Raw genomic sequence first — 18,204 nt, forward strand, 5'->3', positions numbered from 1 at the left:
TCTTAGAAAAATTGCTTTTCTTTTTCTTGATTACATGATATTTAGGAATAAGTCCACCACTTTTCGGTCGAAACTTGGTTCGTCCTTCTTTTCCAATATTCTGCACTCTTTTTTGTCACTAAACTCGACACTTTTCCTCCTCTTCGCTTCGGAAGAAAGAGGTTCTCCAAGACGAAGGTTTTTACGTGGACCCTCTGCCACGAAGTTTTGTAAGTTGAAGATTATAGTTTCACCAGTCAATATGACCCGAATGATTGATTCTGACTGGGTTCCTCAGTCAGCTACCTTCCACAAATTTAATCCGAGCCGGGGAGTCAGGTACTGTCTGATCCACGAAACCGACATCCAAGAATTCGCACGTAGCAGTAAGGGCCCTTATCCAAGGGAAAATCGGTGCCAAGTGACTAACTCACGCTGGACGTCGCAAAAATCGGCAGAGCAAGCTCACATCAGCCCACCTCAACAGACGAGAAGAGGGATGAGCACTCCCCGTTCGCACTCCGCCCAGGATCGGGAAAAGAGATCACAGTCATGCCTCCCGCCCTTGTAATAAACAGCGAAACCAAGAAGTACAACTGCAACCAGCTCGGGACGCCAATCCCGTACTCCACAGGGAACTTCTGAGCATAACCATTGCCCCGTTGGCTGACATAAGTGAGGTCACAACTGTGACCGGGGCTGGCCAGATGTTCCCGTGTGCATAGATGGCACTGCAAGTACTTGAAATTTATCCGGAGCATTATTATTATATGGTTTTGAACAAAACCTGTTAAAACTTTAAGATCTTTTTTACTTGTTATTTTTATGTCTACAAATAAAGCCCAAAAATGTAAATGTTTAAATAATATTAAAATTGTAAAACAAAAACAAAAATTCAAAACATCTTGCAGGACAGCCACAAGAGAACCAACAATGAAAAAATAACAATAAGAAAATAGAAATAAATAAAAAATCATAAAGTTAGAACAACTGAAAAAGTATTATATTGAGAAATAAAGTAACAAATACAAATTAATAAACCACCAAACTGATTCTGAAAACTGGTATTTAGCTGGCTGCAATGGGGTTAAATAACATGGTTATAATTTACTTTAGAATTCACTGTAATGAGGAAAACTTAGTTAAAAAATAAGATAACTTTTAGCAAATTACAAAAATCATAAAAAATATAACATTTGTTTTACAGTTCTTAACATAAAATCTACTTGCCTACACAAATCTATATTTCAGTAATTTACTTTACTTTACTTTCTTCTCCGTGACTTTTACTTACGTACATAAATTGCAATCATCTGGTCATAAAAATCCCACCTAATTTCTTCCACCTTTGCTCACCCAGCAAAATCTGGGAAAATAGCATTTAAGATAAAAAAAAATTATAAATACATCTTTGCCTGCTTGGCATTATTAAATAGTTTTTGAAACTGTCAGATTGTGTTTTTCAAATATTATTCATATTCTAAGTTGAAAATAATACTCGGTTTGAATAGACCTGCTATAAATAAATGTGGTTATAATTATATCCCTTTTTTTATGAAAATTCTAATCACTAAAATTCTGGTTGCATCACAGTCTACCCTTATGATGTACATTTGCTTAAATATCTCATAAAATTTTTTTGAGAACTCTATATGTGCAGACTATGGATTAAAGTACATTTTTATTAGTTTACAATAGTTAAAAAAGTTTTTTAATTTCTTGATAATTATAACATTTTTTTATATTTTTGTTTGTTTTCACAGATAATTAACACACTTTTATGTACAGAAATTGTTTTATGGAAATGTAAACTGAAAAAAACTGAAGAAAGATTTTTCAAAACTTCAGAGCTAAAAGGTTTTATCTTTGTAATGTTTTTTTTTAAATTTTAATTTAGTTTTGTGTTTAAAAAAAAATTAACGATCAGTAAACCTTACAACTGGATAAAACATTCACATACATAATTGTAAGTTGGATAACTGTACTGAGTCAATCAACTTAGTATCTTCATATTCATATTCAGCATAATCACAATATCATTGTTGCTATACTCATTAAGAAGAAAAAAGCACTCAAAGAGAATGAAGATGTCACTTGCACAGGCAAATATCACTAACGTTTCTGTGGGGGTTAACTATTGCATGCAGCACACTGACATGTATACCGATATGTCTGACACAATTACACTACACAATTTTCCCACTTAGTTCAGAATGGGATGATTGTTATTTCTCAGAATAACTATGCTTTTAACTGCTGTTAACTAACAGGTTACCTACAGATATTTTGGTTGTAGAATCTAACATTCACACATCTAAATCCAAATAATTTTTTTGAGTTATTCTGATAATACCTTTTACTCCATATTGCTTGTGACAATATTTTTTAAGTAGTTTCACCGTTAAAATTTGCTAATTGAATAAAACAAGAAAAAAATGTTTAAATAGGGATAAATTATCCTGTAAATTACTGATTAGTTGCTGTAATTCTTGAATTCATTAAGCAATATAATGATAAAACATGATTATTCTTTAATTATAAACAAATTGCTTAAAATCATTTGAAAGAAAGTTATTTATAATCTTTTTTCTTTGTTTTACAATAATTGATTATTTATAATTGATTAGAAAGGAAATAATTTGTTAATATTGTGTAACTTGTAAACAGTTTTGAAATGGTAAAGAACATTTTCTGATCAGAGTTCTATTGAATTTTTATATCTAGTATAGCTTTAAAATGACTTTGTATCTTTAGGCAGTAATATTTTTTGTTCATGTAGTGATTATATCTGCAGCTTGTTACATGTCCTAATGCCAGGAGAACATGTGTTGTTAATAAGAATCCAACTATAGGATATAATTTGACTTCCAGTAAACTGTGTAGGTCAGTAAATTGTTTTATAACATAAAAAAAAACAATTTAATTCTTGAATTCATTGAACAATATGATGATGAAGCATGATTATTCTTTAATCATAAACAAATTGATTTAAAATCATTTGAAAGAAAGTTATTTATAATATTTTTTCTTAGTATTAGAATAATTGATTATTTAGAATGTAGATATCTTTAATTAGTAAGGAAATAATATTGTTAACATTGTGTAACCTACAAAACATTTTCTCTGATATATGGTATTCTATAGCATCTTTAAGGAACAAGCATTCTTTATATGACTAGAAGAGGCATAATAAATAGATTATGTTTTTTCTGTAATTGTTTATTTTTTGATCCACTGTCAAAAAATTGAACAAACTGTATAAACCTTGTACTAGCAGATTAATATTATTAACTCCCAGATTAGTTCTTTATATTCTTTTTTTTTTGTATCGATAAAATTCACTTTTTGATGTAGATAGTCCATTTAACAGCATCAGAGATAGCTCTTGCAAAAGAATCTGTCATTTATTTTTTGGTGTTAGTGTATATTATTTTGCGTTTATAACTTGTTAAAAAAACAAAATATTGAAAAAATTTGTGTAATATAAAAAATATTTTTTGAATGGTAACTGAAAAAGTTATCAAGAAATGTTGTATTTACAGTACAAGGCTAATAATTCTACATGATCATTAGATCATATGATAGACAGCCTCTAACTGTCGCCTTCCAACAATTAACAAAGAAAATTTCCTCATTCATCAGACTATGTATATTTATTTCTAGATTGATGAAAATAAATTACTGTATTTAAAATTACAATTAAAGGTTTTTATTTATGGAAACAATATTTATTACTCTTCTGATAAATTTTTAAAGTAATAGTGTTAAAAAAAAGAGGATTTATTTGCATCCTGTTCAACATGTACATAAATACGAACGTATGCTCAAAACAATTTTCAGTAGTGGCTTCTGAATTGCATTTTTTATATTTAATGTATTTACTTCAACATTATTTCATGTGCTTGTATTTAAATAATTAGTATAGACTTTAATCAGATCTATTTTTTATCTTATGACGACATGATCTGTATAATATATATATATATATATATATTAATAAGAATAAAGGATTTTTTATTTTATTTTTAAATATTAGCATTTTATTTCCAAACTTTAAAAGAAATAAAAACCTGCACATACCTACTTATTATATATATATATATTATATTATATATATATTGCTTTGTTTTCATGGAGTTAAAATTTATAGAAAACTTATTAGAAATGAATACCTTAATTAGGAGTAAAAAGTGTACATTTAAAAGTGTATATATAATACAACTTACTGTTTATGTATTTATTTAGCATATGGCACCAAAACACAACACCAATTACAGTCAAAAATTACGAACAAACATTTAACAAATTAATATTAGCTACTGATTCTGGAGTCACCATCAGGAAATCTTCAGGAGTCCCTTCATAAGCTGTCCTAGGGCAAACTTCTGTGATGTGTTTAACAGTTTGATTTTCACCATACTCACAAAGGGGGGGGCGTCGGTGTTTTACCCCATTTATACAGGAAATAGGCGCACCTACCATGCTGAGTTTGTATTCCGTTTAGCGTTGACCATGTCTGACGTGGCAAGTCAAAACCTGGCAGCTTTTGAGTAATACATGGGATTTGGTTATTCTGCTTTGTGGTCCATTCTCGATGCCAGACATCAGTTACGTTAAATCCTTCCTCTGTGGCAGCAATTGTTGTTTTGATAGGTGGCTTTCTAGATCGAAGGCGACCATGATTGACATCCTCAATGTTCTCATGTATTGGTAGGTTTCGATTGTCCATGCGGCGCAGGTTTGGTGGTATGTGGCTCAATACTGGGAGCTATTCCACAGGAGTAGACCTAATAATAACCCTGACAATCATTCTCATAGTGTTATTAAGTTGAGCATCAATTCTATGAAAATAAAGGCTGTTAAGCCACACTGACGCACAATATTCTGCAACCAAGAAGATGAGGTTCAGAACTGATGCTCCCCACACGCTGTTCCACAGAGCTTATGTTAATGTTGTTTCTCGCTTTCAGTTTCCCTGCAGTTTTCATTAGGTACTCCTTAAATGAAAGCATTCTATCAAGTGTCACGCCTAGGTATTTTGGTGTCTTGTTGTGAAAGAGCCATGTATCCTCGAGAATTTTAAGCTCCTATTAGCGAACTTATTACTTAGATGGAAGCATGGCACCTCTGTATTACTAGCATTTGGTTGGCGGCGCCATCTTCGGAAGTACCTTTCCAGTTTCTCCAGGTCAGCCATTAGGACCTCCTCCGATTCTTCAAATTATCTACATTTTGTTGTTAGCAACCAGTCATCGGTGTAGCCATGCTTTTTAGATCTTGTCTCTGGTATGTCTGCAATTGCAACATAGAGGCTGAAAAGGAGAGGCGCAAGTACTGACCCTTGCGGCAGGCCGTTCTTGAGTTTCCTTGGTAAGCTTATACCGGATCCCATGATAACTTGGAGCATTCTGTTGTTTAACAAGTTATTAAGGAGGCAAGCTGTTAGTTTGCATGGGATTACATGGAGGACCTTACAAATCATGCCTTCTCTCCAGACAGTGTCATAAGCGGCTGATAAATCAATGAATGCAGCAGAGGTTTTAAGATTTCTTTGGAATCCTGCTTCAATGTATGTTGTGAGTGAGAGAACCTGGTCAATGTAACTTCATTTTGGCCTAAAGCCTGCTTGTTCAATCGGTATAACATCAAATATTCTCTGACAGATTCTATTTTAGATAAGCCTTTCTAGTAATTTATGCATCACTGATAGCAATGCTATAAGCCTGTAGCTCTTAGGTAAGTTTGCTGGTTTCCCTGGTTTTAAAATGGCTACTACATTCAATTGCTTGAATTCTCCGGGTATGCTACCGGTCTGCATTATGACAGTGAAGAACTGGCCAGCCAAAGTTTTGCATATTTTTTGCAGTTTAATAAAAATTCTGGATGATACCATCGAATCCTGGTGCTTTTCCTGGAGTGACATCTTTGAGCGCCAACTCAATCACAAGTGTAAAAGGGTGAGCATATTCAGTCTCTCCTGCCTCCCTCCTCAAGTTTCTTAGTTTGTATTTTATCTTGATTCTGTGTGCCCTGTTTCTTGGTGCTCTGGATGTTTCCAGTATGTGGAACGCTATGGTGTTTGGGAAGACATTTGCTTTTTGTCTCTGAATAAGAGATCTGCTTCTTAATTTTCTTAGCAAAGTCCACGCATGACGACTCGAGCTCTGAAAGTTCAGGCTTCTCACCATTCCTTACTGACCACCATTTACTGTTAATAAACTCTTTTAATAGCTATTTATCATGTCAAGACATTTTTTATCTAAAAGTTTACTGGTTTAATGTAAAATATATTTTTTTCTCTACTCTTTGTTAGCAAAAATCTACTTATTAGATGTTACATTAATGGGTACTGTTTATAATTTAAGATTTTCCAAATGTAGATATTAATGATTATTGTTTGTAGATGGTAATTTTTTGCTGTCATAAGTATGCCACATTTGTACACACAGACCATGATATACTACTGTCTGTCATCTGATGTTATTTGACATATGAACTATTATAAACTATATAAACTATTCAAAAAATTGATTTTTTTAAAAATTCTACCAAGGTCTACAGACAATTATGTTTGGCATATATAATAACGTTAAGGCGATGTGAAAGATGGTAATGGAAATTAGAAAATAGACCCTAGTGTACCATATACAAATGTTTACCATGTCTTTTTACCAAGATGAAGAACTGGCTGGATACCCAACCAGCAATTTAAAACTTCTTAAGAGCACATGATGGGATTAAAATTGACTGAGTTCTAAGGTAAGATTTTGCAATAGCTAGGCTATGGTATAAGTGCCTGAAAATGTACAAGGGATATCTCAAAAGTAAAGACCGCTGAGAAATTTCTCCTCTTTAAGGTTGGCGAACCTGTGTTGTTCATGGCCACGCTAATGAAGTACGCACTGCATTGTTATCTGTAAGTTGTCGCGTTGTAGTATCTTTGATTACGTGCGAGTTATTAAGTTATAAAATGAATGGGAAAATCATTGTTGCCGCCGACTGTGAAATACGTGGAGTCATACGTTTTTAAAACATCAAAACGTTAAGCCGGCAGAAATTCACGGGCAGTTGATTGCTCTGTACGGTGACAATGTAATTAATGAAAGAAACGTGAAAATGGTGTGAAAGGTTTAGAAACAGAATTAATGTGCATGCTGAAGAACGTGTTCGGGGAGGCTCTCTATAATCACCGAATACTTATTGAAACGCGTCGATGATGAAATCAGAAAACATCGTTTTCTGATTGCCGGAAAAAGATTTCCGACCGGCCATTCTTTTTCCTCATGTTTCAATAGCTGTCACTGGTCGCATTGTTCATGACCATTTAGGCTTCAGAAAGGTTTGTGCACGTTGGGTACCGCACGTCTTAACGGAACGTCACAAAAAGATCCGAATGGGATCTGCTTTAGAATTATTTGTGTGCTATACAGAAAAAGGTGATGAGTTCCTTAATTCAATTGTTACCGACGATGAAAAATGGATTTCGTATTACACGTCAGAGAGAAAACGGCAGTCAAGTGAATGGCGTCATCCTCAATTGGTTGGTTAGCTGGACCAACAAAGGTCAAGCCAAGGCCATCTGGACGCAAACTAATGGCCCAGTCTCTTTGGATCTGTAAAAATGGCACACCGCTCCGCAAATTGATTTCATACCACGTGGAACGACTATAAATGCAGAAGCTTAGTGCGAAACTACGTAAATTACGGTGCGTCATTTAAAATCGGCGTCGTCCTGCTGCTCGATAATGCATGTCCACATGTTGCGGGTCCAATACGTGATTTACTGAAAACATTTGGATGGGAAATTTGCGATCCCTACATTGTTGTTATATATAATAATGCAATAGATTGGCATATTTATATCACCTTTTTAATGTTTTTTTAGTATTTTTAAATAGTATTATCATTCATATTTGGAGTGATAAGTAATGGTGAGTAAAGATAACTTCATAAAACTAATTTCCATGCGAAATAATTAATGATGGCAGGTCTGTTTTTAATAAAGTTAATCATTAAAAGCAGTAGTTAGACAAATGTACACATTTTGAATCATTATTTTAATTTATTTTTTCTTCTGTCTTTAGGACTTCCACTATTTGTTATCTTATATGCAGTTCTAACTTTATTTGACATATTGTTATTTATGGGATTTCTTGTGGTAAGATTTGCTTATTTCTACTTTTAATGAAGTTGCATTTCTTTGCTTAAAAAGAAATGTTACTTTTAATTCATGAAAATTTAAACTTATAAAATCTTGTTGTTTTCCCCAGAAGAAATGAAAAATTTATTGCTTTATATTATATGACTTGTTTAGCGTTTCTTAAGGCACTGATGCATTAGAAGGTTTGTACTATAAATAGAAAGCCAGAATTTTTTTGCTTAGGAGTAATCTTGTTCACTGAATGTCAGTCCTTATGGTGAACATAATGACAGTGTCACTTGTCAAGCCGAGTATCATAAGTTTATTTTACAGGAGTTTGCAACCAGTATGAAGCAATATCAATTTGGTGAAAAAGCAACAGTAATCTATGACACACTTTACCTTCCCTAGTAAGGCTATGACTACTGTCTAGAATAGCTATACTGTTTTGAAGTAGCTGGTGTCAAGTAGTGCACACACAAGTAATATGGTTATGGCATCAACTAATAAACATTAAGTGAAATATACTTTTTTCGTGTTTTTTTTACAATTAATGTGAGGATATTTTTTCAGTTTGTTTTAGATTAATGCAGAAGTAAAGTGATAGCAAACAGCTGGACACATCAATTTATAGTTAAGTGAATGAGTTTCCAACAAGTATATCAAATGAATTGAGCTCTCAGCTGTTTTTAAAAATAAAAATTAAATAGAAAAGAATAGTTGTAGAAAAAACCAATTTTTTTCTCTTCAGTTACTCATATTTTTTGGTGACATATATCATTTTTCATTAAGATATTGGTCTAGTTTACCAAAAGATAAGTCCATATCTATACGTAGTGATGATTAATGTGCTCGAATGACAACTGGTTAGCACTACTTCCCGTGTGGAAAATTGATTGTTGGCTCCCCACTGTTATTTCTCCTAATCATTATTTTGCTTTTAGGCAAGTTGTATCTAAAATAGATTACTGAATAACCAGATAGAATATGAAGACATAATGATCATAACTTAATTCAGTGGTATAAGATAATTATATCCTTAAGTTTGGCAATAAGTAATATTTAAAGCAGATCCACTGTTCTGATTAATGTTGCAAGAATAGTCTTATCATTTTGACAATAATGTACACCTTATTTTTATAACTGTGTATGTAATCATATTTTTTTAAAGTAAATATTAATAAATATGGTAAATACAGCTGAAGATTCGTTACCCTCAAGTGCTTTTGCATTAAATTTGGAAGGTATAATACAATTTACTATTTTAATATTATATTGGTAATTATCCTGTGTTATTATTTGAATTTATCCACACATAGACCATTTTATCTATTTTCAGTGGGTATGTTTACACTACTACTTGTATCGTAAATCATTCTAGTATAGTAAATAATTTTTAAACTACACAATCTTGATTATCTGTACTCAATATTTATGTAACAAGTTTACAGTAAATTTAATTTCTCTCTAATTAGTTACTTTAGACTAATCTAGAATTTATTAGCAATCTGAATAGGATTTTGGATTTACAATTTTAGCCAACTATTCAGTAATGATTTAGCATATCTCATACTACATCATAATTTAAAGTGGGTCTAAGAGAACTGTTTGAAAAGTTTATGACCCAACCAAGAAAACATTTTTCAGAAGTTTTTTATTTTTAAATGTAAACACAATTTTTTTTTACCTTTAGTTTGATACATTTAGACGAACAATTTTCCAACTTTTTAATAACCTCATTATAATGTGATTTGTCCAACTTTGCAAATTAAGCCATTGTCTCAGCTTTGAAATCATCATTTGAAGGGAATTACCATCCAGCAAGCCATTCTTCAGGTTTGGGAAGAAGAAGTAATTGCTGGGAGCCAAATCCAGTAGATGTGGAAGCATAGGAATTATGAAGCACAACTCTACACTTTCTATTTGGTCAGGTGTGGATATTTAGCTTTAATAGCATCCTCCATCGGTTCAGTAATGAAGAATATTTGTTCCAGTGATGGTCATGACTTTTTTCAGTTAGTCTGAGAACCACACTGCTTTTCTTTGGTGCGCTTTAACCTCCTCCCACCCATTATTTTGTGTCTGGCATGTATCATCCTGTTATAAAATTCAGTGGAATTGTGTTAAGTCTAAACACCCTTGAGAAGTATTAAGTGGAAAATGAAAGCATTTTCAACAAAATTGTGCAAAAAAAGTAGTGAAGAAGATGTTTCCATTGTCAGCAAACTCGCACATCTTAATTCGGCAATAATTTACTGTAACATTGTGGCGATTTTTTTGGTTGTAATGGTTCATAATGTTGAATGGATATACAACCATGTTTAAATTCAGCAGCCTACTTTTTTACAATCAATGATGGGAAAGAATCCTTTAAAGTGGAATGTAACTCTTTTTGTGCATATGTTTGGGGTTAAACCACTAAAAAAACTGTATACTTGACAGCTATCATAGCCATTTGGTCATACTTAATGCAATCTCTGTGTTAGGTCAAGAACTTTCTGAATGATCCTAGTAGTATTACTTATAGATTTATCTATTTTCAAATATTTGTTGACCAGGGTCCTTTATTTCATAGAAATTATTTTCATTAGTTCATATTAGTGTAATCATTCATTTTATTTATATATTTTTCTTTATCAATAATTATGGACTCCTGATGCAATTCCCCTACAGCCCATTCATTGAAGGGCATTTGGTGCTAGTGCCTTTGGTCTAGCAGGAAAAGGTGGCTGATGGGGCTGTAGTTTTTGGAGGATCCAATGCACTCCCTTCATGGAGAGAGTTGTATGTGGTGTCTATGTGGCAATCTAGAATTAGCTTAATTTACATTAAAATATCATATTAGTAATGAAATTCTGTTTTCCAATTATAGAAAAAATTGCTTCCTTGGGTCATATTGCCTTGGATTTTAATAACTGCAGGTGGGACTGTTTTTCAAGCAATATTTATTATTGTGTGTCTAAATGAGAAAACAATGTATTTAGTGATTCTTTCGACAATTATTCCTTTATGTAAGTAAAATTAAAATATTTATTTCAAAAATATTTTAAAATAAAATAAATCATAAATTAAAAAAAGCTATGCTAAATGGTTATTGAAATGAATTTGGAAACAGAAAATATTCAAATATTTTACAAAAAAATAAAATTTTTACAAATAAGGAAATTTTCTAACAGTATTGAGTAGATGAGTAAAAAATACAAACAATTATAATTATAGGCAATTTCACTCTAAATTTTGAAGCTACCTTAAAAATCAAAACTACTGAAATCTCTTAATTTTCAGATTGTCTTTTCCTTTTTTATTTTATATGAAAAAAAAATTAATTTCAATAAGAGTAGTTTTATGTGCTTGGCAAGTTACTTATTCTTATATGAACGCACACAATCCAGCATGCATTCAACATTTTAAATATTTCAAATATAATCACCTGTATTTCACAAGATTTAATTGTGAAAAAGAAAAGGATTGATTTCTACAAATTCACAAAATTTTGTGTGCTTCTTTGGTTATTATATAGAAGGCTTTTGATAGAATGATAAGTGGTACGCCTTCTAGTTTCTGTCTTTAGTTGTGATGCAGTTGATATGTTAGATAGATGATGAATGGTTGAATAGTAGGCTTAAATAATTTTTGTAACACTGTACATTGTTTAAGCAGTAATATCAGAACAATGTAGGAAGGTAGTGTTGAAGGTGACTAGATGTAATTGTTAGATAAGTAGTAAATTATTCATATATTATCCTATTTTTCCTGCCTGTCTTTATAGTAATGTACAGGCATATTACATGCAAGTATAATTTTGAATAAAATTATTATAAAAATAATTGTTAATTTTCTCATTTCTGTTTCAGTTCTGAATATATACTTTTTATTGGTAGCTTACAGTTTCTACAAAGACGTCTATGCAGAATGATTGATACTACTTATTCTTAATACTGATTTATTTTTTAAGTGTGTGTGTACTTTATGAGAAATAAAACAAGTTAACAAGTTTTATATCTGAATATTCTCTATATACAACAACACTACCTAACCCAAGATTTCCATTGATCCCAATACTTTCCTTTACTAAACATTGTAAATTTTTAACCTCCCTGCCAAATAAAATGAAACAAACCTTACGCAGAGATCTGTAGTTTAATAAGATGGTATTTAATTGTTTGAAACTTATTCACATTATTTTTACTTAATGTAAAAGGTATAGTTAGCAGATAAACTGCTAATAATAGGCAGTAGATAAACTGTTTTATTGACTTTTTCTACCTATTGACTTTTTAAATTTTTAACCTCCCTGCCAAATAAAATGAAACAAACCTTACGCAGAGATCTGTAGTTTAATAAGATGGTATTTAATTGTTTGAAACTTATTCACATTATTTTTACTTAATGTAAAAGGTATAGTTAGCAGATAAACTGCTAATAATAGGCAGTAGATAAACTGTTTTACTATCTATTATTGACTTTTTTTGTTTTTTCGGGTGAAAAACCCTTTCATGTTATAATCTCCCAGACATGATGTATTTGTTTAAAAAAATATATAAATGTTAATTAAAAATTAATTAAAAACAAAAATATCTTTAAAAACAATTAAAATCCATCTTAAAATGAAGAAAACCTGTAGTGTAAAGATAAGATAATAAAATTACCGTTTGCTTTACGGCAAATGGCATAAACAGCTGTAGCACAGTAATACAACGAATATAAACAGACAGCCCTCAGGAATCTTCAAACATAAGATAACTTCATTTCATTATCCCCTAGAATAGTTAAAATCTCCTAGTTTAAAATTTTTCTGATGCAATGCCATATACCAGATACAATCCACAAGAATGTGGTGCACTATTAGTTGGCTGTCACAACAAACACAAAGGGGTGAATCTGTTTGCGTCACAAGATATCCATGAGTGAGCCTAGTGTTGTGCCCTATTCGCAAGTGGCAGGTAATATCTTCCTTTCAACTGTTATTTCTGCATGATGAGCTCCATGGTGAGACAGTGTTCTTAATAGGATGAAGTTTATTGTTCATGGTAGCATCCCGTTCACTTTGCCACTTATCAAGATCTACCCTCTCCAGGAAACAGACAAGATTGTTAAAAAGCAACACATCTGGTAAAAGGAGCCTGAAAACACACGCCTCTTTTGCCACTGTCTGCATGCTCATTGCCTGAAATTCCTATATGGCTGGGGATCCAGCAGAAGCTCACTGTTATATTTTGTCTAGTCATTTGTAAAATAACACAGTGAATCTCACAACAGGGTGTCTGAGTATATGTCACTAATTGCCTGTAAGGCACTCATGGAATCTGAGCAAACAAGAACATGTCAAAATTTTGGAATAACCATATGTAAGGTATTTAACTTTTATATGTAAGGCTACATATAGAAAGGCATATATAATAAAAAGCTTACATATTAAATTTATTTAATTTTTTACTAAAGTAGATGGTGCTAAGCAAGTTCATCAGCATTTTTATAAGCTCATTATAAAAGCAAAAGTTACAATTCATAAAAATGTCTTGGTTAGTGATAGAAATATATAAAATCTTTCCTAAGCAATTAAGAGGGGTATCAGTATAAGGAATTAAAAAAACAAAAAATTAATAAATAATAATAAAACGGTCTAAATTACATCTCTTAAGAAATAACACAAAGAACACTATAACACCAAATTGAAATTTCAACATTTTTCACGACATTTTTGCATAATATTAATGAATGTGCACAACACAAATGAAAATAATCTGTTACATTTACTTTGAATAGTTTTACAGATGAGTCAAAAATATGGAAACCCCTCAACAATTTTAAAAACCGTTCCAGATAGAAAACTGTAACTTTCAGGATAAGGTATCAGTCAGAAATAGAATTTCAACATATTCTTGGGTGGATGGCCCAGAGCTTGTAACTCAAATATTTTAAATAGTAACACCCTTTGTGAGATAAATCATTTTAAAGGTCTAGAAATTACTGAAAAATTAAAATAGCTATTCTAATATTTTTTTAATAAAATTACAACAATAAATTTAGAGTGCAAAATCAGTAGTGAATGAACAATAATTAGCAGGTAATGAATAATATTGTATCTGGAAATGAATTAATTTGAGTTAGCAAAAAAATTAATAATCTCTGAACTTCTAACTAGCCTATAGAAAGTTCTCATCATTCTATTTTGCCTACAAATTTAAACACAGTTTAAGGAAAACTCTAAATTCCTCTAGCATTTTCCAATATTGGAGAAGATATTATTCACTATATATTCTTTGTCACATCAGATTTGGTCTGGTTTTGTAGGCCACTTCCAAAAATTAGGCATCTTTCCACTTTGTTTCATGGAATTTACTTCATATTCATTATCTTTTAATACTTTACAACTAATCCAGGAAATTCTGAACCACCATACAAAGCTATTATGTAATTACAAGCACAAAAATTTTTCACAATTACGTAAGTCATAACTATTATTATTAATAGAGTTCATAGGTATTTATGTCACGTTCATCACTATCACTGGTATTTACTTCAGCTTTGTTGCTCATATTGTGATACACAGGTAATATCTCATCAGCATTTTTTTTATTATTGTTTTTTACGCTTGCCCTTTTCTTCACTGTTTCAACACTTGTTGCATAATTAACTGTTTTTCATTCTTTTCCATACATTTTTATTTCTGAAAATTTTGCCATTTTTTTATGATAAGCATAAGACATTTTCTTATTTATACTTTATGTTGTTTGACTTTATTCTTTTTACCCCGTCATTCTTCTTTGGAAAATACAAGTTGTTTTTTTTTTAATGAGATGTGCAACTGCTATTCCAGATTTCATTGGTAATAAGTTTTTTCAACCAAATCTTTGATATAAAATCCATTTTCTGAAGGATCAGATGTGACAGATGAATTTATGATAATATTATTAACGAGATGGTTATCACAAGATTCTATTAAATCTACATTTAAATTCTCTTTATCAGTTGTTTGAGAATCTGCTTTTCAAGAATTGAAATCAAGGTTTTCATTTTTGTTAAAATTTTCTAATGACTTTTCCATTACTTTCTTTATGAATATTAACAAGAACTACTAATTTTTTTGGTTTCATTTAGTACTAAAAACGATCTGACCTTGGTTTTGTGCAGTTCAAATACGCTTTTTATAACATTCCTGTCTTGTTTCTTGTGCAAGTTCAGTTATTTCAATGGTAAGTCCACAAACAGAATCAATTACTTCAATTACTTTTATTGCAGTGATAGCAGCCAGCCTCATTCTCTCAATAGTCTTATTTTCTGTGGAATGTGGCATACATATTAGCGGCGTCTTTGAAATGTTAACATGATTAAAACTTAAGTAACAAAGTTCATATCTATGGTAAGTTTAGAGACTATAAATTTTGTTTACTTAAACCAAACTGATATACAATAATTATCGTGGACATGTGTTGCAAAGATACCCAACTGCATGTCTATGCCTTAGAAAGTTCATATTACTAACAGTTCACTTTTTAGTGATTGCTTTACATACTTTAATAATCTGTTAAACACTATTATATTAAAATAGTCTTAATAATAAAAACAAAAATTTTTTTAGTAAGCTATAAATATTTACACAATCATCAACAACAAATATTTGGTGTGCCTGCTCAGTTATAATGTTTTTAATTATTACTTCTCTTCATGCCCATACATTATGAAACTTCAGCAATCTAATTAATACTGTATATAGCAATCTAGTATAATACTGTATATAGCAATCTAGTATAATACTGTAATTTTATTCAATTATTTATTTAACTTATAATAATCTACTAAATTTCATTATTTATTATTTTCCATTTCTTTTTATTAAATCTATTCAAAATGTTTACCTTCTGTTGGAAAACTAAGGCCAAACCAGGAAAATGACTAGTAATAACATACATATAATTATTTTATGAGAATGTTTTTAATTGTAAAAATATATTGTCATATTTATTCATTTGTAGTGACAAAACATAACATAACACAGAAAGATCATATTAAAAATTAAAAGCTCTTTTTGTTAAGAATTCAGTATATGAATGAATACTTAATAATTGAATAGTTACACCCAACACTGTTGATAAAGTGAATGCTATAAGAAATATAGATATGCTTAAAATGCATATCATACATGTGTAGGGGCCAAGTAAAGTTTAAGATGTAATTTTTAAATTAGAATAAATGAATATGCTGTCATGTGTGGTTGGCATCTACTTGCAAATAGTTACTGATATTCTTAAGAAATGTGTTTAAATGTGTCTTAATAAAAGACTAAATTTGCTTTTTCAGATTGTTAAAGGATTGTCCTAATACATACATATATACTAAGAGGGTTGCTGAAAGTCTTATTAAACAATATGGTAAACGACTTCCTGTCATTATTGTAAGGCCCAGCATAAGTAAGTATTCTATATTCCCGGAACCTTCTATATTAATTAATAAAAAAATAATAAGGCATAAAATTAAAATAAATTCTGTCTTCTTCAGAATATCAGCAGCTGGTTATTTTTATCAAATCTGCTGCTGCATAGGTTAGTGATTAGAATCATAGTTTAAGAATTGTTATATATGTTGCTAATCCCAGGTACAAATCCAATTAAAGAAGTAATTACTACTATTTGGATTTGAATGCATATATCGCATATCGCATTTATCTTTGATAATTTGGGGCTCAGTTATTTTCAATGTCCAAAAACAATTGGCCTGAGATTAGAAATCATTAAAAAAAATTGTAGTATAAGTGATGAAGGAAAATTCTAACATATTAAGGAAAAGTGGAAATCAAGATAAATGTCCCACATATTTTAAAATAATTCAATATCAGAACTGCTCAGTTATTATTATAAACACTCCAGTGTATAACTTACTAATATAAGAAGTCCAATCAACATTAGAAGATGCAGTAAGCTAAGAATTTTTAGATTATTGCCATTTCCTTTCTTCTTATTAGCATATATTACTAATAAATATCACTGACAGAATACATTTAAACTTTATAAAATAATTTGTAATTGTTGTTTTTAGAGTAAATGTGTAATGTGAACAAACAAAAAAGGAGTAGAGCTTAAAATACCTTATGAGGGAACAACTAACTTGAGCTAACTTACATTTAAGTGAGTAGGGGTAAACAGGAATTACTCAGGAGATGCATTCTAACAAACTCCTAATCATGACTAGCAGACAATTAAGTAGATTTAAAGTTACTAAGAGCTTATCTTTAAAACAACAGAAAAGTAAAACACAAGAAAACAATAAATGAAATAAAAATAAAAGAGAATTGTTAAAGTGCATAGAGAAAAAATCTGAGGGGTTGTTATAAACATGTAAAAAATTATGTTTAACAAAAGAGAAAGAGGAGAACGAATTCTTTTGTTAGGAAGAAGAAATTAATCTAGAAATACAATACTTGTTTACATAAAATATATCAGATTTTTAAACAGAACCAACATGGTTTTAGATAATTTTTTTTCTTTTTAATGTGCTGTTTAATAGACTTGGATATTTATTCAGTTTTAATTTTATCAAATATTAAACATCTCTGGGCCATATAGTTTATTATAGTATTTAAATTTGATAGAAAATAACAGGCCTATTAACAGTCTATAAAAGACATAATAAAAGTAAAATTTTTTTTATGAATATAAAATCTAAATAAATATTCACAATGTACGTAACATAAAACTGTTTTTTCTTATTTTTGTCAGTGGTGGTATGCAAAAAAGATTTTTTTTTTAATTATCAACTCTTTTAAAGGCAATCTGAACTAAATTAATTAAAATTTAAAAAAAATGTTTTCAAATATTTTTAAACATTATTATGGCAATCTTCAGTAACTCAATGCTATTTTTACTTAAAGAATGAGTGGTATTTTTGAGTTAAGCAGAAAAATATTTAGAATGATACAAAAAATATGTCAGATTTCAAACATATCAATTCCTTTCTTTCTTTTATCATTATGAATTTATATATACTTAATATTGTTTGTGTTGAAATCTGAGCATTTGTTTTATATATTCATGGAGTATCTTAAGTTTTTCAGTTTTGGTAGATCTACAACTTTAATTTAATTTAAT

The 18,204-nt window shown here is 30.4% G+C and overlaps 2 long non-coding RNA genes across 2 annotated transcripts in view; one reads left to right on the forward strand and one right to left on the reverse strand.

Moving 5' to 3' along the window:
• LOC142331540 (uncharacterized) overlaps nt 1-18,204 on the reverse strand; it is an 88,946-nt gene that overhangs the window by 65,574 nt on the left and 5,168 nt on the right. The gene's annotated exons all lie outside the window — the stretch shown is intronic.
• LOC142331124 (uncharacterized) lies at nt 1,773-11,110 on the forward strand. The gene is made up of 3 exons (XR_012757894.1): nt 1,773-1,836; nt 8,064-8,137; nt 10,992-11,110. It is a non-coding gene; the product is annotated as an uncharacterized LOC142331124 (long non-coding RNA).

Source organism: Lycorma delicatula, chromosome 10 (assembly GCF_047948215.1).
Source record: "Lycorma delicatula isolate Av1 chromosome 10, ASM4794821v1, whole genome shotgun sequence".
NCBI lineage: Eukaryota > Metazoa > Arthropoda > Insecta > Hemiptera > Fulgoridae > Lycorma > Lycorma delicatula.